This window comes from Desmodus rotundus, chromosome 5 (genome assembly GCF_022682495.2).
Source record: "Desmodus rotundus isolate HL8 chromosome 5, HLdesRot8A.1, whole genome shotgun sequence".
Taxonomy (NCBI): Eukaryota; Metazoa; Chordata; class Mammalia; order Chiroptera; family Phyllostomidae; genus Desmodus; species Desmodus rotundus.
The window spans coordinates 161,836,358-161,860,577 of NC_071391.1; the positions used below are offsets into that span (position 1 = coordinate 161,836,358).

The 24,220-nt window shown below is 41.3% G+C and overlaps 1 pseudogene; it reads left to right on the top strand.

Annotated features, from left to right (window-relative positions):
• The first annotated feature begins 2,761 nt into the window (after positions 1 to 2,761).
• Positions 2,762 to 2,838, top strand: LOC112298209 (U4 spliceosomal RNA; annotated as a pseudogene).
• Positions 2,839 to 24,220: the final 21,382 nt, after the last annotated feature.

The following is a 24,220-nucleotide window of genomic DNA, read 5'->3' on the forward strand; positions in this document are numbered from 1 at the left end:
AGAGGCCGGACCAAATGAGCTAAAAACAACAACAACAACAACAACGTTTATTTTTTTTCATTATCTGCTTTTTTTGAGACATGCTTTATTGATTCTCTCTCCTCTTCCTAGTGAATCTATTTTAGATATCCAATGTCCAGTTACTTTTACAAGAATGTCTATTTTGGAAATAAAGACATTCTAGATGCAATAAAATCCAAACTATACGGAGAAGCCAAAAACAAGAGAGCGTATTCAAAGGGCCAATATATTTATGAGAAAATAATCAGAGTGGTTAGGATCGAGGACTATACAATCCAAGTAACAATATATCTCTTTACCTTTAAAAGATGTAAAAATTTTTAAAGTTCTATGACACCCAATAGTGTCAGGAATGCAGCAAAACCATCTCATAGTCTGTGATAGAAACAGGAATTGTTACAGAGTTTTTAGACAACAGTCTAGCAACATCCATGGAAATATAAAATTAAACATATTTCCTTTGACCTCGTAGTCCCACTCCTGGGAATCTAGTCCACAAAATGAAAACTCCAATATGTCAAGGTATACGTGATAGAATTGTTATTGGAACATTGTTTTGTGGAGAGAAAAATTGAAAATCAGTGAAAACCCATCAATTGCAGATTGTCAGGAGAAATCATGCTACCACCACCACAGGAGTATTGAATATCAAGCAATCATTAAAGCAAGGAAAAGGGTAGGTTAAGACAGCCTCGCTATGAAAAACAGGCAAATGAGAATTCTGTAAGTCTCAAAGTAGGTACAAAGATATATGTGTGTGTGTGTGTGTGTGTGTGTACACGTGTGTATGTATAGATGTATATACATATATATACACGTATGTATTAGTTTGTTGTTCTGAATTATCTCGGAACTACCTGGTTTGCAAGTGTGAAGTTTAGAGGACAGAAACTGGAAAGGGGAGTTCAAAAAAAGTTAAAAACAGTAAAACAATAATAATAGCAGTATGTATACTACTATTTCATCCCATACGTGGCTGGGAGGGGCCAGAATCGAGAGGGAAGGTTGTCAAACCTGCGTCTTTCCCAACAGGCCCAGTACTTCCCGGTCCACCCCAGTGCCCAGTGATCTGCCTTTTCCGCCTAGTCTCTGAAGCTTAATGGCTTTCTGCAAAATTACCTTTCCTCAAACCACCCAAAGTGCTTCATGCCGTATTAAGCAGAGCTCTCAAAAAATTCTTGCCTCTGAAAGAATGTTTAGCTGTCAAAAGGACAACATAAATGCATCAGAAATTCTCAAGCTCAAAGGTTGACTGTGGAATTATTAGGCTCTCTCTTGCATCTGAAAAGAATTTTATGCTTTCTAATTCATATTCCTACCCTGAAATTCATTCAGTCTGTAAGCTGTGATTGTCCATTAATAAACAAGTTTGTATCATAAAAGTATCTGTTCCATAATTACATTTATTTCTTAAACAACAACAAAAAATACATGACCAGCTGCCATTGCCGTTACTGATAAGAGTGTAGTTTCTTGCATACTTCTAATATTTTGTTTTATTTTATTTTATTTTATTTTATTTTTTAAAGATTTCATTTATTTATTTTCAGAGAGAGGGGAAGAGAGTGAGAAAGAGGGGGAGAGAAACATCCATGTGTGAGATATACATCCATCAGTTTTCTCTCGCACACCCTCAACCGGGGGGACCCAGCCTGCAACCCAGGCATGTGCCCTGACTGGGAATGGAATTGGCAACCCTTCAGTCCACAGGCCGGAACTCAATCCACTGAGCCACACTACTCAGGGCTAATATTTTATTTTTTAATGGAATAAGAAAACCATTTTGGAATCATACATTATCACAAATACATTTGATTTAGCATCTTAAAGACATACCTTTGCATTTGTCTTTGTAGTCTGTTCAGTACTGAGGAAATTCCGGTAAATAAGACACATTTCCTCCTGGACACCCAGAAACAGCAAGCATTAGGGCCTGTCTGCCAACTGTCTGTGTCCAGTCCTAGGAGCACTGGGAGGAAAGGCCGAACCCCGGAGGCACCTGTGCGTATCCGTGTCAATCATGTGACACCGCAGAGCGGCAACAACCAAGGGGGTTGCTACTGAATTACAATTTTATGTTCGTTGCATGTTTGCCCTTGATGGCAAGAGAGAGGATAGAGAGAGAAGATGTTTTTGCTAGAGAGGAAGCAGGAGTAGTTAGGTTGGCATTGGAAGAGACAGAAGAAAGTAACTTTACTTGAAGCTTTTTCCACAATGAAAGAGAGGAGATTATATATATTCTCAACTATTTCTTTTTCTTTTCTTTCTTTTTTTTTTTTATAGAAAGGTGGTGTGATTCAGATGAGAAAGAAAGAAAGCTGGTCATATGCTACAACATAGATGGATCTTAAGTCAGACGAAAAAAGACCAATACTTTCTATCACTTATATGTGGAATCTAAAGCAGTAGAACTTGTAGAAACAGAGACTGAAATGGTTCTTACCAGGTCTGGGTGGTGGGGGGAAGAATTGGGGTCATGATGGCCCTAGGGTGCAAGGTTCCAGGTAGAAGATGAGTAAGTTGTGGGGCCTCATGCACAGCACTGGGGTATGGTCGACAATACTGTCTTATATACCTGGAAGTTGCTAAGAAAGTAAATTGTAAATGTTCTTGCTACATTAAACAATTTAAGGGAATTGTGTAACCTGACGGAGGTATTAGCTCAGTCTACTGCGGTAATCATATTGCTCACATAGGTGCATCAAATCAGTAGTTGTACGCCTTAAAAATACACAATATTAGCTTTGCGCAGTGGCAGCATCGTAGCCAATGAGGTTTATCCGAGGTGCAATTATTGCTAATTGAAAAAATACACAGTGTTATGGGTCAATCATATCTCATTAAAGCTGGGGGGAGTGGCATTATTCAAATGACTAAGGCAAAACCGTAGGTGGGGCAGCAATGGTATTAGCTACTACTTGTTAAATTCTTATCAAATAGCAGCCATGATACTAAGTTTTAAAGTTACGTCACTTCCACTCTCGCACCTATATAACACTGTGCTATGTGTGTTCACTGAACAGTTTATAAGTGATGAGAGACTTAGGGAGGGTGATTTGCTTCAAGTCAAACAGCACTAGACACAGCAGCCTGGACTAAAATCCCCATTGCTGGATCTCACCTGGGTGGGGAAGCAGTTGTTTGTGGGGGTCTGGAGGGACGGAGGGGAGGGGCCGGCTGGCTGTGATAGGAGACTGCGTTATGCAATGCCAAATCAGCAGCAGGAATAAAATATTTGTCAGCCATTACAACCTTTCATAGAATCAATATTTGAGTTTTCAAGCGAGAAGAGAGCTGAGGCAAATCTCAGCTTTATATGAGTTGCGCTTTCCAATACTGAAAGCACTTTGGCTACATTATCTTGTTACCTCCTAACAGTGAGTGAAATGAGTGGAAATTTGAATCCTCATTATATAAGCAAGACAGTGAGTCCCCAGGGGTTTAGTGGTTTCCAAGCATTGTGCATTTAGAAAGAAGGAATCAAGCCTGGAAATCGTAAACAGTATTTATCCCAAGCTCTCGTCGTGCTTGGGAAGGGGATCATTTTCCTAGAGGGAAATAAATGTCCTGAAGCCACGGTGTCAGTTAGGACTGACTGCAGCCCTCAGCTCCTTTTCCTTACTAAGGAAGAGGGGCCAGAGCCAATAACAAACACTTCCCGTGCCTGTGCTACAACTGTATCAATACTACTGGCGCCCTGATCAGGACCCCGGGCAGTGGAAGGGGCACTGTGACCCTTCATCCACATCTCTTCCAGTGGGCCTGGGAGTCGGCAGGGTCAGAAGGAGGCAGCCCCGTCTAGGTCCTGCCCTGTGCTAGGAACTCGTTGTCAGGGCCCGTGTAGGTCTCTCCCTTGTCAGTCAGCACCAGGGCAGACAACACTGCCAGGTGTGCCCAGGGTGAGTCTGGGAGTAGGGAGCTTGGCTATGAGATCTGGACCTTTCTAGGACAGAGCTGGGTGTAAGGGTTATGAGCCAGGACATCCATCCCATCCAGGCCCCAGAAGAACTAAGGGTGGGCCTAACGCTATCATGGGCAGGGCACTGTCTCAAATGTGGAAGGGATGAAATAGAGAAGACAGTTGTGTGTGCCCTGTTCTCTATCACTAAGAACAGGTTCTTGGTTCTTCACAAATTCTCTAATCTCTCTGACTTCTGACCCCCTAATCCCATAATGCCCTCTTCCTATGTATTATATAACATCATAACAATTAGCACACTATAGTTAATTTTTTTTCTTCATCATTTTGTCTTCAGCTAAAATGTGAGATCTTCCAAAAAAAATGGATCTTCTGATTTTTTTATGCTTCTACAATGCTTTACTTAGAGTAGGTGCTCAGTGAGTGTATGATAAATGACACAATGAATTTAAAAACCATGACCACACAACTTGCATTTAATAAATGTCCATTACAATGTCACATTCCGGTTGGAAATGTTATTTGTCACCGACGAAGCCCTAGTTAACCTTTCCCCTGTGCACGTGACTCGACAGTGGGCCCTACACGCCAGCACTGGGACCAGATAGTAGAAATTTGCCAACATCTGACTGTGTTCTGACTATCTTCCTTAAAGGAGAATCACTTTAAGGAAGAGACAAAGGAGCTCTTGTATTTTGGTAAATCTAATCAGAAATCATTAAACTAAACAGACAAAATATTTGACTTGATTTCAAAAATTAATAAAAATACTTTGCCATCCTAATTAAATACAGAAGTTGTTGCAGCCTGAGGGACTGAGGACGCACGAAGGCCTTTCGGAGTTTGCTGTGTTTCTGGCCATTTCCATCCAGAAGTGTGTTGATGACATCTCATACACACGTTCTATCACTAAAGTGCATTGTAAATGCAGCATGCAATCGAGAACGGTATACACCACATGACCTCACCTATAAGAGGAACCTAATGAACAAAACAAGGAAGCACGCAAAATAGAAGCAGAGGCATGGAAACAAGAAAGAGCCTGGCAGCGATCAGAGGGGATGGAGGAGGGGGTAATGGGGGAAAGAAGGGGAAGAGTCTAGTCAAGAAACATGTATACATGACCCATGGACATGGACAACAGGGTGGGAATTGACTGTGGGAGCGGGGGTGGGATGGGCACAGGAGAGCAAAAGGGGAAAAACTGAGACAACTATAATAGAACAACAGTAAAATATTTATTAAAAAATAATAAAGTGACTGCAAACATTTTACCACATGGACTTTCAGGAACATAGCAAACAATTACTATAATGTTGACCTAGGAAAGACTTTCACATAAATATGATAAAACATCAAATACTCAAAGAGCACTGTGTCATTTAACAGTTTTTAATGTGAAATAATCTGAGTGGGCTTTAGAACAACCCTGAGGTCATAGGTGCAGTTATTTGTACAGCGCTCCGGGGGTGAGGGCCTGCAGCCTGCCCACAGAGCTCGTCACATGCAGGGGATCCGGGGTAAAGAACCAGGCCATTGGCTTTCTGGGCATTTGTTCTGCCATCTGTCCTCCAGTGGCTGATGAGGAGGAAGCTGTGTCTCAGAGAGCTGACTGCAAGTTACAGAAACCTGCATTTCTCCCTTCACAAACGTAGTCTTCCTGACAGCCACCAGTCCCCAAAGCCAGCCCAGCCCCTCGGTGCAAGGTCTTGGTTTGCTCCCTGGGCTAGCGTCTGATTGGGGCTCTGGAAGATTTGTGTAAAACTTACACAAAGTAGTGTGTAAGCAATGACTGCATTGCCTGCTTCTTCTCCCTGAGTCACATGTCATACCTTTTCTACAGAATCGGTCTCAGGACATAAATCTCATAACACCCTTCCAAGAATTCTTGGAAAATGTGAACCACGCATGTATTGTACATTCCAAATGTAGGCTACGATTGATATGTTTTTTCTCTAGTCTAATATATGTAATGTATTAGACTACATATAAATACATTATACTAATGTAAAATATGTAATGTATATTGCAGTATACATTATACTATAGTATGTATTAGACTAATATATAATATATATGTCATATATAAGATCAGACTACAGAGAAACCATATATATGTTCTAATTATTATATTAACTACTCTTAGTTTTAATTATTACAATATTATTCTATTATTGTGATGTATTAGAATTATTAAAACACTAGACTATGGAATAGACCTTATCAATTATACTCTGTACTTGGAAATTTCTAAAAGTGGTAGATCTTTTAACAAAAAAAGACATGTATATATTTATTTTTTTTAAGGATTTCATTTATTTGTTTTTAGAGAGGGGCAGGGAGAGAGAAAGAAAAGCAGATAAACATCAATGTGTGGTTGCCTCTCATGTGCCCCCTACTGGCCCAGAACCCAGGCATGTGCCCTGACTGGGAATCAAACCAGTGACCCTTTGGTTCACAGGCTGGTGCTCAATCCACTGAGCCACACCAGCTGGGGTAAGACATGCATATATTTAAAGAAAATGTTAGCCTACCTAACTTTGCCTTTAATTCTTTAAAGCCATTCTTCTAAACTGTACGGTGTATACAAATCACCAAGGGATCTTGTTACAATGCAGATTCTGGTTCCCTAGATCTGAGAGGGACCAGTGAGTCCTGCGACTCTGAAAATCTCCAGAGTGAGTCTGACGCTTCTTTCTGTCTGGTTTGAATCGCAGTGATGCTGAGGTGGCTGAATATGAGCCACAAGCAGTCCCCTGAGGAATCACATCCCTGAGGCATGACCCAAGGTGCCTCTGCAGGGGAGGCAGCATAACCAATGGGACTGGCAGAGGGGAGCTGGCTAGGCTCTTCCTGACACCATGGTTATAGTCACTAAATCCAGCCGTGCAGCGACCTCCTCCAAACATCCCCAACTCACACTGTGCTTCTGAGAACTTTGGGCACAAGGTCTTCGAGGCAGGGGCATCCCCTAACTCGGCGGATGTTAAACGGAGTTCTGTAGACCTCTACCACTGCAGTGTACTTTGGCATTTCTGTGAATATTTGACTTGGATTTTATTCTGTATGTTTGACTATTTCTGTAAAAGGTTATAACACACCCACAAATGCTGCATACTATTCTAATACTTCAGAGGCCACCAGAATGTCAAGGTAAAGTCACAATGACCGGATTTACTAGAAGCTTCATTATATAGTTGATGTTAGTAAAATGCTGCTGTTCTCTGTGCTTTAAGCATGTGATTCATCCAAGACAGGCAAAGAGAACCTTTCTTCAAGCAAGTAAGCTGCCAGTGTTGGATCTACTGGCTGTCTTGCCCAGGTCCCTTGAAAGCTGGGCTTAATGTGGCCTTGACCTCCCATAGATTAGCTGTAAATATACTCTGGTCTTTGTTTGCATTGCTTAGAGCTCCAAAGTAGATCCCATCAAATCTGATGATATATCCCTCCAGGGCCTCTGAGCGTTTGTGAAAGGGCTGTGCGGTGCATTAATAGCTCCCCATCCGAAGGGGGAGTCATTCATAGCCCGGAAATCACTCATGTACACATTTATCAGGACAAGCTTCTGGAAGACAGTTTTCCACAATGTTTGGAACTAAGCAGAAGCACGGAAGAGATATGCTCCTCTGGCAGATTCAGTCACGTGTCCTTCCTACCAGCTTCACGCCCCCTACAGACGTAGACCCTGGACACTCTAGTTACATCCTGCTGTAAATACTAGTTTCTTTCTTGTCCAGGCCGTCGTGAGAGACCTGAAGGGGCTGCATCACCTTTGAGCTTTAAAAATAGTTTAACAGGCACACAAGTGGAAAAATCTTTATTCCAGGGATGAGATTCGCATGACCAGAGATGTGCCAAGACAGGAAGGAAGCATTTTGGAAAATTAAGTTCAATATCATCAACCATAGAAGTGGAAGAGAGAATGCACAGGTCGTATGGCTTTGTGAAAAATAAAGTGATAAAAAGAGCATAGCAAAATAAGCAAGTAGTTAGTGCTTAATAAACATAAACATCCATGCTTTATTTCACTCAAAGGCATTCCTACCACCACTCTTGCTAAATTTGCTTTTTCTAAAATGGATGAATATAATCACACAGTGGCTGAAAAAAATGTTTTACCGATTCTGAAGCATTGTGCACATTTTGACTATTATTTAGAATTATTGTCCTTGATGAATATTGACATCACTAAGGAATTGCGTATTTATTCTTACGTCCCCACATGAAATGGTACAAAATGTGTTGCCACCAAAGGATGAAGTTATGCAAATATCCAACTGATGAACTCTAGTCAAATATCCAGAAATTTATGCCACAGCATCATTTTTAGAATATGAAATGCATTTTGCTTGGAAAAAAATGAAATTCCCAAGTGAAGTCATGCAACCCTTGCAGGGGTGTCCAAACTTTTGGCATCTCCGGGCCACACTGGCAGAATAAGAGTTGTCTTGGGCCACACATTAAATACATTGCAGCACATAATAGCAGAAAAATTTCATAATGTTTTTAATAAATTCACGATTTTGTGTTGGGCCAAATTCATAGCTATCCTAGGCTGCATGCAGCCCACAGGTGACAGGTTGGACACCCCTGTTTGAGCCATGGAGCCAGGAGAAATCTAGTTTTGCCACATAAAATAATTGAGTTCCCTTTCTTGGCACAGCACAAGTCCCAGGGCCCCACATCGCTCTGGGCCAATCCCTGAATGATCTTTCCATTTGCTGGGCCAATAGAGAAAAGCAGAGTATGTTCCTTCCCCAGGTAGCTCTTCCTATGAACTACGAGGCAGCTCCGAACGGCTCCCAGTGGTTCTACTGGAGAAATCGTGTTGTTTATTTCATGTCCAACTTCATATTCCAGAGTCTGTGTTGTGTTCCACCTAGATCTTCTGGATGCCTTGGTTTGTGTAGTTCACACCCACTTGTCTCTCTGCATGAATGTAAACACCGCACAGGCAGGTATTTTCAGTCATTTAGGGACACGAAGTTCAATAACCACGTGCAGGCTGAGTGAATAGGTAAGAGAATGCCCACCTCAGGGGTAGGGAATTTATCTGGTTTACTTCTGTCATTGTCTTCTTCTAACTTTGCCCCATTTTCTTGTTCTTGGTGTAACTACATAATATAAGGTGGGGACAGTGGTGCCATGAGAAACCATCTAAACTGGCTTTACGTGGGAGGCATGTGTAGAAGTATAAAAGTGATCTTGCCCACAGTGCTGGGAGGGGAGAGAGGAAGAGGTGTGTGTTCCTGTAGACACAGTGAGAAGCTGCCTTCCCTTCAAAAGAGCAGGTCCAGCCCGACATCATTTCCAAAGCAGTGCGCACCGGGGGCGTAGGCCTTCTGCCACACACACAGTAGGAAACGATACTCGTAATAATGACCTTCAGTTTGGTTTGTTTCTTTACTAATGGGAACTATTTTTTACTAAAGGGAACTTTGAGTTAACCTCGTAAATAGAGACTGAATTTTGTTCTACGTATAGCTGAAAAGATCTGATTTAAGAAATAGAAATGTTGGTGCATTCTACTTACTGTGTGTCCAAAAGACTTCATTATTTTATATGTATTGTTTTATTTAAGCCTCACGGCAACATTGTCATGTAGATAGTTTATAGAAGGCTTTTTCAACAGAGATGTTGAGAGGATGAACTTTCTTTGAACTTTCTCTCTACACCAAATGGTTATGAGAGTTTGTTTTTCCTTATTTTTATTTTTTAGGACAACAGCTACCTGGAGGAAACTGGTACAGCCAGATTTGGGTCAACTTTTTTTCCTAGTAATATCAAGTAGCAGCTGACTACACAAGATAGGTGAGCTGACTATAGCCAGCTGTCCAGACCGATCAAAGCTCACTGGAGGCAGGGGCCTCCCTGTGGGACAGGGAGGAGGGGGGTATTCTTTTTAAATATCTATGATCAGATGAGCACAACTGTGCTTCTTCTCAGTGAAGGAAATGTTTGTTTTACTGTACCTTTGTTTTAGCTCCCGTGATGGCTTCCAACCCATAACATTTTGGTTTCTTCTGCAGGTAGAAACTATTATTAGTAATTCCATCTTATAGATGACAAAATAAAAATACAAAGAGGAGGTCAAGTAGCTTACCCAAAGTCACGTAATTAGTAAGTCTGAGAGGTGAGATATGGAACAACTAGGAACTCACTGAAAAAGCTAAAGAGAAATGTAATTCTGTCTGACTAGAGCAGAACACAACCTATCATTTTAGGAAAATTTGACCAAGCCTTTTTAGCACTTCCCTCTGACGAAGAATTGAGTGTGACTCCCAAGTCCTGTCAAATCAGTACAGTGTGCTATGTCAGAATGTTGAGTCTATCTTTAGGGTATTGAGAAACAGCATAACTACTGTCTTAATTGAATAGTGTCCCTCAAAAAAGTCATGTCTTTCCCGGGACCTCTAAAAGTTATTCTAATGGGAAATAGAGTCATTACAGATGGAACTAATTAAATTATGAAGAGGTCATAGTGGAATAGAGTAGGTCCTTAATAAAATGTGATTCTTGTCTTCATAAAAAGAGGAGAGGCGAGGTACATGGAAAAACACCACATTAAGACATATTGGAGTGACGTGTCCACAAGCCAAGGGATGCGGAGGATGGATGACAACGAGAAAAGGAAGAAGAGACTCATAGAGCAGATTGTCCCTCAGAGTCCCCCAAAGGAGCCAAAACTGCTGCCATTTTAAGTTCACACTCCTCGCTTCCACAACTACAGGAAAATCAATTTCTATTTTCTTAAGTCACTTAATTTGTGGTACTCTGTTACGGCAGCCCTAGGAAGCTAATACAACTACCCAACTGGCTTGAAAATTCTATCCCCACAAAAACCTGCACCCAATAAAAAGAAATGAGCTATCAAACCACAGAAAGATATGGGTGAATCTTAAATGCGTTTGCTAAGTGAAAGAAGCCAGTGGTATGAAAGAAGCTACCTACTGTATGATTCCAATTATATGACTTACTGGAAAAGGCAAAGCACTGGAGGGAAACACATGTTTAGCTAATGTACAGGAGCAGGCAAACAGGAGCAGGTCTACAGTTGTGTGTACACAAAGTAATTTATTCTTGTTTTACTCAATTATCAATTATTATATCATTTCAAAGTTGCTCTACTCTCAAATGGTTTGTAAGCAAAATGATGACTGCAATCTAGTCATTTCTCTTAAGCAGCTTTTCTAAAACATAGGGAGATGGAAGTTATCTCTAGAGCATGTCCCTTGAGATACTCACCAAGTGCCATGTTTTGTCACCAGCCTGGAGCCTCGGCCCCCACGAGCTCACATTGTCCTTTAGGTCTTGGCCCCTTGGCTCAGCTTCTTCCTTGGAAACACTTTCTTTTTTGTGCATCCCAATTTGGTGAAATCATTTCAAGACACAAAGAACAATGTCACTTGCTCATGAAATGTTTTTTTTCACAACCCTCCCAGAGTTACATTCTCATTTTACCATTCTATGTTCATCTCATAATTGTATATTTACATGTGTCTGCTTCTCCTATTAGCCTCTGAGCTTCTCAAGAATAGAGAAATGCACTATTCACACACATGTCCTTGTCCCCAGCAAGGGTCCATGATAGGACACAGCATAAAACAGATCCCTCACATTGAAACCTGGTCCCGATACTGTTTTCTGTGTATCTGCATTCTCTGTATTTGGTAATTATGACAACGGAGTTTCCTCATTTATGATATAACAATTATAACAGTGAGAACCCCATCATGTTTATTAAATGAAATAATTCACCTACGTGCTAGAGCATTCCTGGTACGTAGGATGTTCAACTATTATTATTAACTAAAAATAATAGTTGACAAATGGATATATGATCTATATGAAAACTGAAATGAGAGTTTCATGAGCAAAGACAGACATGCTGCATGAAATAGCAAGCAGGCGGATGCACTCGACAGTCATTTATAAAGACATTTAAATGTGAAAGGTGCTGGGGGCAGAGTAATGAAGAAGACTCATACACATATGCTCTCTTTGTATAATGTTGTCTGAAATGAAAAACAGACCTCAAACTACCAGTTCAATTACCCTTATGACATGTGAGAGCACATAACCAGGGAAACCAACTTAGTGTGGGGTTTGGGACAGTTTGCAGGAAGTGCAAGGTGGTGCAGAGTAGCAAAGGCTTCCTTTTGGATGAGCATTTGTAGCTGAAATCCAGAAAATGAAAAAGAATTCTCCGAGAAAGGAAATAGGTGTAGAGGCTGTGAAGCAGCTACAGAGGACGTAGAGAGACCCAGAGGGATGCGAATCTTCCATTTATAAGATAAACTAAATGACAGCAAATGTAACCAGGGCTTCATGCAGAGAGAGTACAGGAGGGGCCTGGGGTGGCAGCCAGCATCTGAGTGTGGAGCCCCTCAGTCCTTGAGAAGGATTTGCACACCCTCACAGCGGTGGGAAGCCATGGGATGGCTCTTAGAAAGAGAGTGACACGAATAAGTTTGCACATTTCAAATCTCTCTTTTCACTCAATGGAGAATGAATTTGGAGAGACTCTTAAAGAAGCTTCTACAGTATGAAAAGTGAGAGTTGATGGTAACTTGAAACAATGGACAAAAAGGAGTGATCAGATTCAGGAAATATTTGGAAGACAGACTGGGCAGGACTTGGAAAACATAAAAAATAAAAGTGAAGAGTAAGAAAGAGAGAAATGCTGAATGGCTGCCAAGATCCTAGGGAGAAAAGATGAGTTTATATTCGTGGCATTTACCAAGATGGGAAGAACTGGAAGTGGAGTACATTTCAGAAGTGACACATTCAGTGTGTGGCAATTACGACACCTGCAAGAAGAGATGTTGACTTGCAATTGATTCTGTGAGTCTGGAGTAGAGAAGACAGGTTGTTTGAGAATAATACCTTTAGGGACAGTCCGTGTTTACCCGGCAGTAGATGATATAAATTAAGGAAATTGTGTATGTTGAGAATAGAGCCTGGGTCTCAGTCCAGAAGAATTTCAGCTCATAAAAGAGGTAGAGGAATTGTACCCAAAGGAGACTTTCAAGAAAGAGTGAGGAGAAAATTAGGAAAGAATCGTGTAAGTGAGCACAAAAGAGGACATATTTCAAAAAGGAACATGTCCAACTGTGTTGACTGCTGCTGAACTAGCAAAATAAAAAATGAAAAATGTTCATTGGCTTTAGAATAAGGAGGATATGGGGACCTCCGCCTGAGGACTTTGGTTGAGTAGCTGAGGCGAAAAGGTCAGACTGGGAACGGCTTCAGACAAAAAGGAAAAATCAACAAAGGGAAGCATGCGTATGGGGACACTGTGCTGAAGGCTGGCTATGAAGGAGGGCAGAGAGCTGGGGTAACAAGAACAGAAACCAGGGAGACGCTGAGTGCTGATGCTGAGAGGCAGGGCCAGGCAGAGAGAGGCATTTCAATCACTAGAGCAGAGAGAAAGGAAAACTAATGGAGTAACATTCCCAAGAAAGCTGGAGGCAAGGGGGCCACGATGTAAGCAAAGGGAGTCACATTTGCACAAAAATAAAATAGAAGTGAGGGGATGTGTGATTGGCAGGGCTAGGGTGCTAGGGCTGACCTTGGAAGGCTTTCTGAGAGGGGTGAGTTTGGAGAGAATGGGAGAGAGAGAGACAGAGACAGAGAAAATGAATGACTTCCCAGCTTGGGGACATCAGGGATGGCATATGTGAGAGCAGGAATATAGGAGAATATCCATGTGTAAAATGTGTACAGAATAGCATAGAAGTGTAACAGGCGTGAGTGTAAAACAAATGAGGTAATTTCTTCATTATTAAGATAATACAGTTAAGTTCTGACTGTGTTAGAATGATCAGTACTGAGACCATTAGTAACTTTAAGTTATAACTGTACCACGCAGCTCCCCACCACGCTCTGAACGAATTTCTTTTTTCTGGTAACTTTTACATCAGGAATCTAAATTTTTAAATTCAGAAACTGGATCAGGTAGTGTAACAGGGTTTGTGAAAGAGCTTGTGGACATCAAGAAAAAAAATGCTATTGTGTTACACGCATGCAAGACTTTGTTCCTGACTTGCTTCCTGAAGACTTCTAAAACCAGAGGCATCTACCATAAAGTGACACGTGATACTTGACATAGTCAATGAAATGATATATATTCAATTACTGTAAATAACTGGAGAGAGAGAGAAAAAATATGTGTGTGTGTGTGTGTTTGCAAAAATTAACCAGTACATGTTGGGAACCGCCCTGCCTGGTTTCAGAAGCTGTAAACCCCCATGGCTAAGGCTGACTCAGAGACCTTGGGACCATAAGCCACTAAGTAGACAAAGCTTATCTCCCTGGCAGGGGCGCCACCTCTGCCTACTTTACCTTACCCTGCTTGGCCCTGAGCCTGACCAGTTAGCCAATGACGGGGAAGATTCCTCAAGGGAGGGACGACCTAAGAGAGGCTTGGTCACGAAGAGGCCCACAGGGAAGGATATGGCAGGCCATAGAAAAAGGGGGTGATGGACCCTCGCCCCTTGGCTTTGACAAAGCCTGAGTCCTCACTCTGTCTTCAAGAAGTCTCCTAATCTCTTGGCTGCCTTACTTCCCCTGTCTGACATAAGCCTGAAACATGACAGAGGGTGGTGCAGTCCTGTGCCGGAAAGGGCGGATTCCCTGGGGCTATCAGGCCTAAGAAAGAATGCATAAAATCCTGTGAAACCTGCTATGCTAATACCCTCAATTTAAATGATAAGGGTCCAAGTCTGAAATGAGTTTGTTTCCCAAAGTCTTATAGCCCTTTAGCTAACTGACCCTGACTCAGAATAAGCCCTCAGAGTTCTTTGTATGTTATCTATTGTTTGATTCTTACTGCCTGGCAATGATTGATGAGCTTTACCTGTATTCCTGTGCAAAATGAACCCAATAAAAGCCCACTTAGGAAAAGGCTCTTGGTCCTTCTCCTTTGAGAGATCAGCCACCTTTCCTCTGCAAGCAGATCATGTCTTGGTAGACTTATTCTCATCCGTGGCAGACGGGGGGCTCTGTGGGTGGAGCCCCCCCCCAAGTACACGCATGCCACATGCAAGCAAAGCAATGGATGACTATTTCAATTTGGGTAACCTTATGGAGTACTTTATAAGTGTAATTCGTGGTTACTCGTCAGTTAGCTTGCCTATCTCACTCTTGTTGCTTCGAATGAACTGCCCGTGACCTGCATTCTCCACGGGAATTCATCTTGTTGTTTAAGTTAACAGGGATACTGGGTAACATTTTGCCTGGATGCTCATTCTATCTAACTCACACGATACTGGGCTAAGGGTAGAAGAAAAGAGTGGACATGCAGGGCTTCATTATGTTGATGCCTGTTAGACATAACAACGGACATAAGCCGGTTATGAGGGATAATGCAGAAACGGAAGACACAAAGAATCCAGTGGTATGGACGTGACTGTGTGCCCTTTAGGGGGATAGGGGTATGGACAGGGTAGTGACCAATCGGATCGCATAGAATCTCCAAGTATATTACTAAGCAAAGTATTTTACTCTTACAATAACCCTTTAAAAGCCCCCTCTGACTATCCCAACCTCCTTTGGCTCCTTTGCCCGTCTCTCATGACCCCTAAAATCCCTCCAGCGTTTCGTTTGGTTCCCACACAGCAGCACTTGTCATCAAGGTGTTAAACACTATGGCTTCATTTTGTCCTAACTTCCCAGTACGTTCTTCGGTAGGGTAAAGATTGTATCTTTTCTTTTTGTCTCTTGCAAAGTACCCTAACTCAGCACAGGGCGTGATGTAAGAAGTTAGTAATATTCTGTGCCTGACCAATCATGGTTGACCATCAGTCCAGCAATCTTCTCAAATGTCTTCCTCAAGCCACTTCTGATTTAAATTGATAGAAGGTGGATATGAAGTTCTTTTTCTCATAATTTCTCTTTTGATAATTCTACATCTGGTTCTTTAGCTCTGAGCATTTCTTATCATTTATTTTCTAGTTTATTATTATTAAACAATTTTCTCCCTCTGCTCGACTCTGGGTGAAAAATGTTAAGCTCAAATTGCAATCATAAAATTCTCAGAAAAGAGTTTTTTACACCTCAGAGGAGCTGTTATTATTTTAATTTATAATTATAATTACAGCAGTGCTCATTGAGATGATTCGCCAGTACCCCCAAACAACATTTTCAATGAGCAGGCCTTGTTGCTAACGTACAGTAGATTCCTGGGAAGAACGAAGCTATTAATTTGATATATTTGAGTGCGTTGCCAGATGGAAGAATTAGTTTCTGATACATTCATATTCAATTCTTTATTTAATAGTTCAATGATGCTTAGCTGAATTTTAAACTGAAATTGTTTTAAAATTATGAGGCAAGGAGCAGATTGGAAAAAATGAAAGTCTGAATTACCATACATTATTTATGTCTGGCTTCCTTTAAATATTATTTCAAATCTGAATACGTTTGAATGAGAGAAATAAGATTAAGGTTTAAGGGGATGTGAATTATATCTTGGACATAATTTTGTAAATGTAGAATAGAATGTAGAATATAGACTAGATCTCATAGATGTATTCTGAAGCTTGGGGCAAGTCAGTCCTATGGTCTTCAGTTTAAATTCATGTATGATGAAAAAAATCATCTGGTTGCTTCCCTTCCTTCCTTCTACTCATTTTCCATTCCCTTCCTATGCTTCTTTCTATATTAATTACTCTAAAGATAACTCATAAAATACAACAAAAGACAACTTTACTCTATCTTCCATCATGATTTTACCTTGACTTATGTAGGAATCATCCTTCCCCACCATAGGATGGAAATATCAGCAAACCTCATGTGTTTTTCAAGCTCATCCTTAGGTAATTACATGATCCTATAGTCATTTTCCAGACCAAAAAATAATAATTTAATAGTTCAAACCAGTATTTGAATAAAAGGAATGTTTCATTCAAACATCACTCCAGAATAAGACTCAACCCCCTCTCTTAACAATAGCCTGTGGTTTCCTACAGCTGCTTTTGCAGGGCGTCATCTGCTTTCCGCTCTCTCTCTCTCTCTCTCTGCTCAGCTCCTCTGCCACCTCTAGTTTTCTTTAGGATTGCCATTTACAAGAGTTTGTGCAGAAAAGCCTGGATCAACCTCACATGCACTCCATCACTCTCTCTCTGCTTCAAACTAGAGATGAGCTTAGAGCCACCTTCTTGGTCCCTGGTGATATCACTTGCCTCTACTGAGCTAGAAAGGGCTGTTATGCAGATGTACTATCCACTGATCAGGTGCACTGCCTGCCTTTGATGTCCTGCCTTGGTTCTCTGGCATTTGATGTCACCCTGACCCAGAGAGCCAAATTCTTCAGAATTTAAAACTGCTCTATCACCTTCCTCTCCCTATATTTATTTTCTCAACACTATAAAACTCCTGGTATAAAGAACAGCTGTGGCAACCTTGCCTCCCTGCCAGTCATACAGGGAAACCCACCCCTGCTTGGCAAGCTCCGAGGGGTGAGGTCTCACACCATTGCCCAGAGGGACAGGGTCCAAAATAATAGGTCTAATCTCACATGACCTTGTTCCTAGTTAGGTCATAACCTGGGCAATGGGCTTCCATCCCAAGAACCCCATGGGTACCCTTCATTCCAGAACATGTTTCTCCATAGACCAGAGAATACCTGGCTCTGTAATAGGTAAGAAATGGTCCTGAATCAGCTTTTAACCATGTAATACCCTGTTTCTCTGGAAGTTTTCTCTATTTTGAATTAGACAACTAATAATGCCCTAGTGTAATTAATGACAGTTAATTAACCAGACTATGTCACTTGTTCCAGACCTTTGTAATGGCAGGGGAACTTGGGGGTAATGCCATTGACTGACAGAAAGCGTCAAGGCTCCACTTCCGCAAATTCCGGTCTCCATGACACCAAGGTTCCCAATTCTGCTAGCTTCTTTATCCCTGCTCCTTCTTGTAATGCACAGATTTTCAGTTCCCTTCTGACTTCCTACCAGCAGGAGGCCAGATTTCTCTCAGTCCTCTCAAATTGATCTGAGTAGCAGAAAGTACTTTTTCTTTGAAGATTAAAAGCATTTTCTCTCAGAAGAAAATCTATTCTCATTTACATGCACTTTAGTTTAATAATGGTAGTTGATAAGCTTTAAATCAAGGTCCTAGAAATTAAAAAGAAAAAAAGGAAGAGGAAGAACATTCATTCCAGTAAGATGTAACAGAATGCAAAGATAAAAGCATGTTTTTTCAACAACTTAAGTCATCTTTATCAGGCTTACTTCAGGAGGATTTCGTTTGCAAAGATAAAATGGGTAGACTGGGTAGTGGGTCTTTGGGAATTTGACAGAGGAATGAGGTCATTAAGGAGGAGCTGCTCTGTCATAGAGGCTAATTCCCAAGTGGAGAGATTTGTAGATGGAACTCAGTCTTTGTGTCATTGAAACTGGTTTTATTTCCCGTTCAAAAGACCCTGTTCAGTATGAGTGATGTAAAAATATTAGTTAAAATCACAGGACACAGGTTAACTTCTTGACAAATGTATTGAAATCTTGGTGAATAGTTACAACATAAGGTAAAAAAATAAAAAGCTTTATTTCTTTTTTTAATCTTTATCATTCTTCCCTAAACAAATTTATTGTTGAAATTGGTGAAAAATAAGATCATTTTATTTTCTTCTTTACAAAGTTTGACCATTTTTCCATTTAATCTGAGAACAAGCTCACATTGCTCCTTAAAAAGGAAAAAGTTAGCATGTTCTTTAAGCAGCTAAAACTGTGAGAATGTGTGTGTGTATGTATGTACACAGGTATCAGGTGGAGAAGGTCCAGTCATAGCCCCTTCCTACCAGCAAAGAGCCCTAGAAAGGTGTTTTCCCAAAGCATCTTCTTCTCCTTAGAAATAAGAGGATTAAAATCAGTGGTACTCATCTTCACAAGTAAAAACAATTTGACAATTCAAGTTATACCTCTTATCTGGCCCTCATTGTGTCCAGTTTAAAAAAAAAATGAGATTACTCGTCTAAAGGAGTTAATGCTTTTGTTACCATTGATAGTTAACTAATTATCAGTTAAAAAAGAAGGGATGTAAAGGGAATTAGATAGTGAGCTTAATAAACTGGGGAGCAGGAGCCTGTTCGCTTCACCAGGGATCTATAGCTTCATACCCCAGATCACAGCATTGCTCCACCTAGGAGATTAACACTCCTCCCTTCCACCTCTCCAGTGATGGATTCTTGGGAGGGTGTTGGTGTAGGGGGCTTGATAAAAGAAACCTGTCAGCCTAACTAAGGGTGGACCTATAAAAAGCCCATGAAAACTTGGAAGTTGTTTGGTGGTTTTGGAAAAGTACCTAGTCTGTCCCAAACTCAAGCTATTATAGTCCCAGGGAAACAAAGAATCATCTCTCTCTCTCTCTCTCTCTCTCTCTCTCTCTCTCTCTCCCCCCCCACCTCCCCACCCCTTGGGAACCCACACTCACCCTTTGTGTTCATTCACTCTCTTGCCCAGGATCATAGGACCATTGAGTCTAGCAGCTAGACTCAGGGGCCCACAGCAGATGACATGGGCTCCAAAGGACTGAGCTTTAACATGAGGCAGAAACTCTGGACACTGGCTTTTGTTTGGCCTCGCTGCAGACACGACTGGACTTTGTCCGTGGTGGGACAGACAGAGGTGGGACGTTGGAAACCCAGGGGCAGCCTTCTACCAGAACCACAATGTCCTGCACATGGGTCCTTGGAATGCTTCCTCTCGATCCCGTAGAAGAGCCTAATCTCCACCGGCAACACTTCCACTGGGTTCTGGGTGGATTCTGTGGGGCATTATTGATCTGCAGTGATCTGTGAACTACGTATATCACGGAAGTTTTTTTGTTATTTGTTTCCAATTTGTGTTAATGTAGGGTACTAGGTAGAATGTAGAAAATTTTTAACAACTAGGCATATCAGTCTCATACTCTTTAAACCTATATTCAGTTGTCTGCTGTTAGTCACATATACTAAAAGTTCACACAACAAGTATTGAGTGGTCATTAACAGAACCATAATGCACCTGCTCCATTCTAAGCTTCGCAATTTCTTGAATTAATTAAAATTTATGCTTGTGGCTAGAGCATATATTGCATATTGTGTAGGGATGAATTTATTGTTTCTAAGAAATTTAAATTTAAAATAATGTATTACGTAATTTGGTGCTGTATCTTAGTCCTTATTATGTGCGGTATTAAACTAATCGCATTGAATATGGTACCCAGGAAAATCTATTGAAATGTCTGCTGCATGTTTGAAAGTCTCTGGACTTGAAATGCCCCATGCATATTCCAGAAATCTGAGACCGTCCCTTCTCCTACACTTACTCATGTTTCACAGGAGGCAGATGATGGCATCGCATTTAGAAAACAGGTATACAGGAGGGAAAACGACAAGCAATACCTATTTCATAGTACAATTTGGGAAGAGGAGAAGCAGTATAGGCCATATAAACTACAGACATCTAGTAAGTATTTATCAGAATACAACTATTTTGAAAAGTTTTAAGCATGCATATTGGATATAGACAATTGCAAGATGAGATTTTACTACCAAGAGGCGGAGCCATGCAAAAGAAGGAGTAACGCCTAGGGGTTCAGAGAGACTTGGGTTTGACACTCGCTGGTGAGGTCGTCCCAGGTAAGCTAGTGTCTCCAGACCTCTGCCTTCTCATCTCCACTGCAGGGACCATAATACTTGCTTTGTAAAATCACGATGAGACTAAAGGAAGCATCATATGGAAAGCTCCCTGCTCCAACTTAGTGCTCAAAAATGTATTCGTTGTTGTCTTGTGTCCAGACCTGTTTGCGCATGCCTGGAAATAGTATCATTTCACCTCTTCCATCCCTTTCCTCACTAATGAGTATATCACAATTATAAATGCAGCCAGAATATTCATAGACAGTGGGGTGAAGGTGATGTCACAGGATATAGTCTCTCCAGAATGATCTCCTCCCATGTCCTGAGTTGCTGAGCATCCTCTCTTCTTCCTGTAAAGGGGGCTTGGAACCTTCTACCCTGGGTTACAGGGAAAAGCACTCTGTCTAAGCATCAAAGCCCATCTAATCCTTGCTCGATTCTCACAAGCCTCTTTCTGCAAACAATGATCCCGCAGGACATCTCATTACTCACTGGGATAATTGTTTCAAATATCAAAAGCCGCATAATAAGAAAAGCCTTATTTTTAGAAAGTTCACTCTGGCTCTACTGCCGAGGACAGAATAAATCGGGGAGGGAGCGGTGGCCAAGGGGCAGGTTAGTGGGCTGTCGGTACACAGTGCAGGAAACTTGATGAAAATCTTAAAAAAAATTGAATCAAAAACTTGCTATCACAGAATGTATGCAGGGAGATCGCTGTCGGTAATAATCCTAAAAATTAAGTAACACGGTGCTTCTGTATGTGGCATATGTTAGTAAATGAGAGCAGAACGAATCATTACATCCTGCTGCAAAATAGTAATAAAGGTTTCTGTGGATTAGGAACAGAATTGCACAGACACTTCAGGGGAGCTGGCGTTTCCTTTGTTAGTAATCCCCTAACGACTCGCGGCCTGACCGCCATCCAACAGGGCTGCTAGGGAGCCAAATGGTCTGCCTCTTGGCAGAAACACAAAGTGGTATTTCTATGAACATCCAGGAAATGTTCCCACCTCCCAAAATAGCAATTATGATTTATTGAACACCTACTACGTACCAAATGCTTATGTGTCCCTATGACAAATTTGAAATCTGTAAGTAGTTCCATTTCCTGAATAAGGGCCGCCCTCTGGGTGTGTGTGACACCTGCAGGAGTGGCCCAGCCAAGGGTGTAGGTCGGGATGACCCGGCCCTGTTCGGTCTGTGTTGGCAAAAAGAAGGGCACCTTGAGTAGCGCTTCTGTATTCAGGGAAGCACCTTTGTGAACTGGCAGTTTGAAAAGTTTATAAAATTCACTCAAAGCTTGAGCTGCACACATGCTGGAAAGGAGCTCCTACCCTCCCTCAGGGTTGTCCCAAACTCTCTGAGTGATCTTGGACAAGGCACTTTTCTTCTCTAACCTCCTTCTACCTCCTCCCATTTGGGGACCTAAGCATATGGTTCTAGAAATTGCATTTGAACTGGCAAAAGGAGCTTCATCTTTTTTCTAGCTTTTTATCAATTGTTTATAATTGATAAATAAAAAATTATATATTTTAAGGGGTACAATGTAATGTTTGGATATATACATATATTGTGAAATAATCACCAGAATCACGCTGACATATGTATTTTCTCACATAGTTACCATTTTCTCTCTTTTTGAATGCAATATGTGAATTTTGTGTATTGTTTTTTAGTACAGATTTACAAAGAAAACCGCACACTGATGAACTTTCATCCCTCATTATAGAAGAACCATTTCTAGTCCCTAAAGGCAGGCAGGGCAGGGCAGGGCAGGGCAGGGAAGGGAAGGGAAGGGAAGGGACTATGAAATGGAGACAAAACTCATTCAAAATTGCCATTCAACTGGGGTCTGACCCATGAAGGGGAAAAGCCTAAAATTTTGGAGGATTAATTCTACTTGCATTTTACAGAAGCAAGTTTCCCCTCAATGAAAATTCTCCAAGGGCTGAAAAAACTGAAAAGAACATAAACCATGTCTTAAGGAGTTTGATTTGTGACTTGAGGGCTTGGCAACAAATGTATTATAAAAGGATTCTATGTTCTCGTTGTTTAAAGTCCCTCGTATTACATATGTCATCTCTAATGGTAAAACAAGTAAATCTAAAATTGATTTTGAATTGAAGAAAATTGCAAGGAAATTTGGTGGAATCATTATGTTGTCAACAATTCTTCACATCTTCAATAATTCAGAAGCTAATTACTCTGTTCCAAGATTGCTCGGACTTTGCGTTTGTCATCTTCCCGTGGCCTTTCTCTTCGACTGCCTCATTAGCGTCTCCTCTGGAGGATGATGGGCAGTGGAATGACTAGGACATTCCACTCTGGCTTAGTAGGCGAAGAAGACGAGACTGCTGGCCTCTGTGAGGTCGGGCAGAGTCCAGGATTACCGTTGCTTATGATATCCCAGAATCCCGCTCTCTATGGATTGACTGTGTCCTATTACCATTTTGATGGAAGCATCACTGTACTATATAAATGCATAACCATATATTATTAAAAAAACGGGTTTCATTTTTTCTCTTCATAAACATAAGATATGCATAATCATAAAAATACATGTAAGTTGTATTAACAAATGAAGTCTCTACTTCTGGTTTCTTCCATCATGTATCTTTTCCCCTTATGCCACTGAGCCTTGTACTGAGTGGAATCACGTCCTCCAGAAGTCCATGCCCAGGTGGAACCTGTGAATGTGACCTGACTTGGAAACAGGGCATTTGCTGGAGTAAGCAATTTGAGATCGGGTCCTACGGGGTTAGGTGGGCCCTGACCTCAGTGATGGGTGTTTTTGTAAAGAAAAAGAGAGGGAGGACACAGGGGAGAAACGGGACACATGAAGGTGGAGGCGGAGACTGTAGCTCCCGGGCCACAATCAAGGGACCCCACGACTGCCAGCAGCATGAGAAGCTCGGAGAAGCAGAAAGGTTCTTCCCTCGGACCTGGAGAGGGAGTACAGCCTCTCCCTCCTTTTTGTCTTCTTTTCCCTATTTTGTTATGGAATTGAGGAAACGGGTACAGAGAGTATCCAGGGGTTTTCGCCTTGGCACACTCTTTAAGAACATGACAACGCCGTCTTCGAACCTAGAAAAGGAAAGAGGCAAAGAAATACACTGATAGACGCAGAGAGGTGGACTCTGCCTTTGAACCAAATGCATGCAGCCCCATGTGTTGGCCTTTATTTCCACCCTTGTTAGCACCCGTCTTTCTACTGTAATTGTTCATTAACGTGGCTGTCTACTGGTTGTATGAAGTTTGACTTAAAACTTCTTTATTGCCAGTACCATGTATAGGCCCTAGAACACAGTAATTGTTCAATAAATATCTGTGGGATGAAGGGAAGAAGACAGGGAGAAAGAGGTGGGGGAGAAGGGGAGGAGAAAGGGCAGGAGGGAACAAAACCAAACTCTCTTCAAATAAAATCTAATTTTTCCTTCTATAGAACTTATTTCCAAAACCAGTGATGTTATCAGGAAAACCTAGAAATTCACTGCTATGTCCACAGTCTTACTAATGTTTAATTTTAGATTCTAAAACATAATTTACAGTGTGGAATGAGGAGATCATCAAACTACACCATGTGTTATGTTCAGCATCAGGAAAACAGTAGTAATAGAATTTTAGTGTTAATAGGAAGTCTAGCGTTGGTCTCCTCT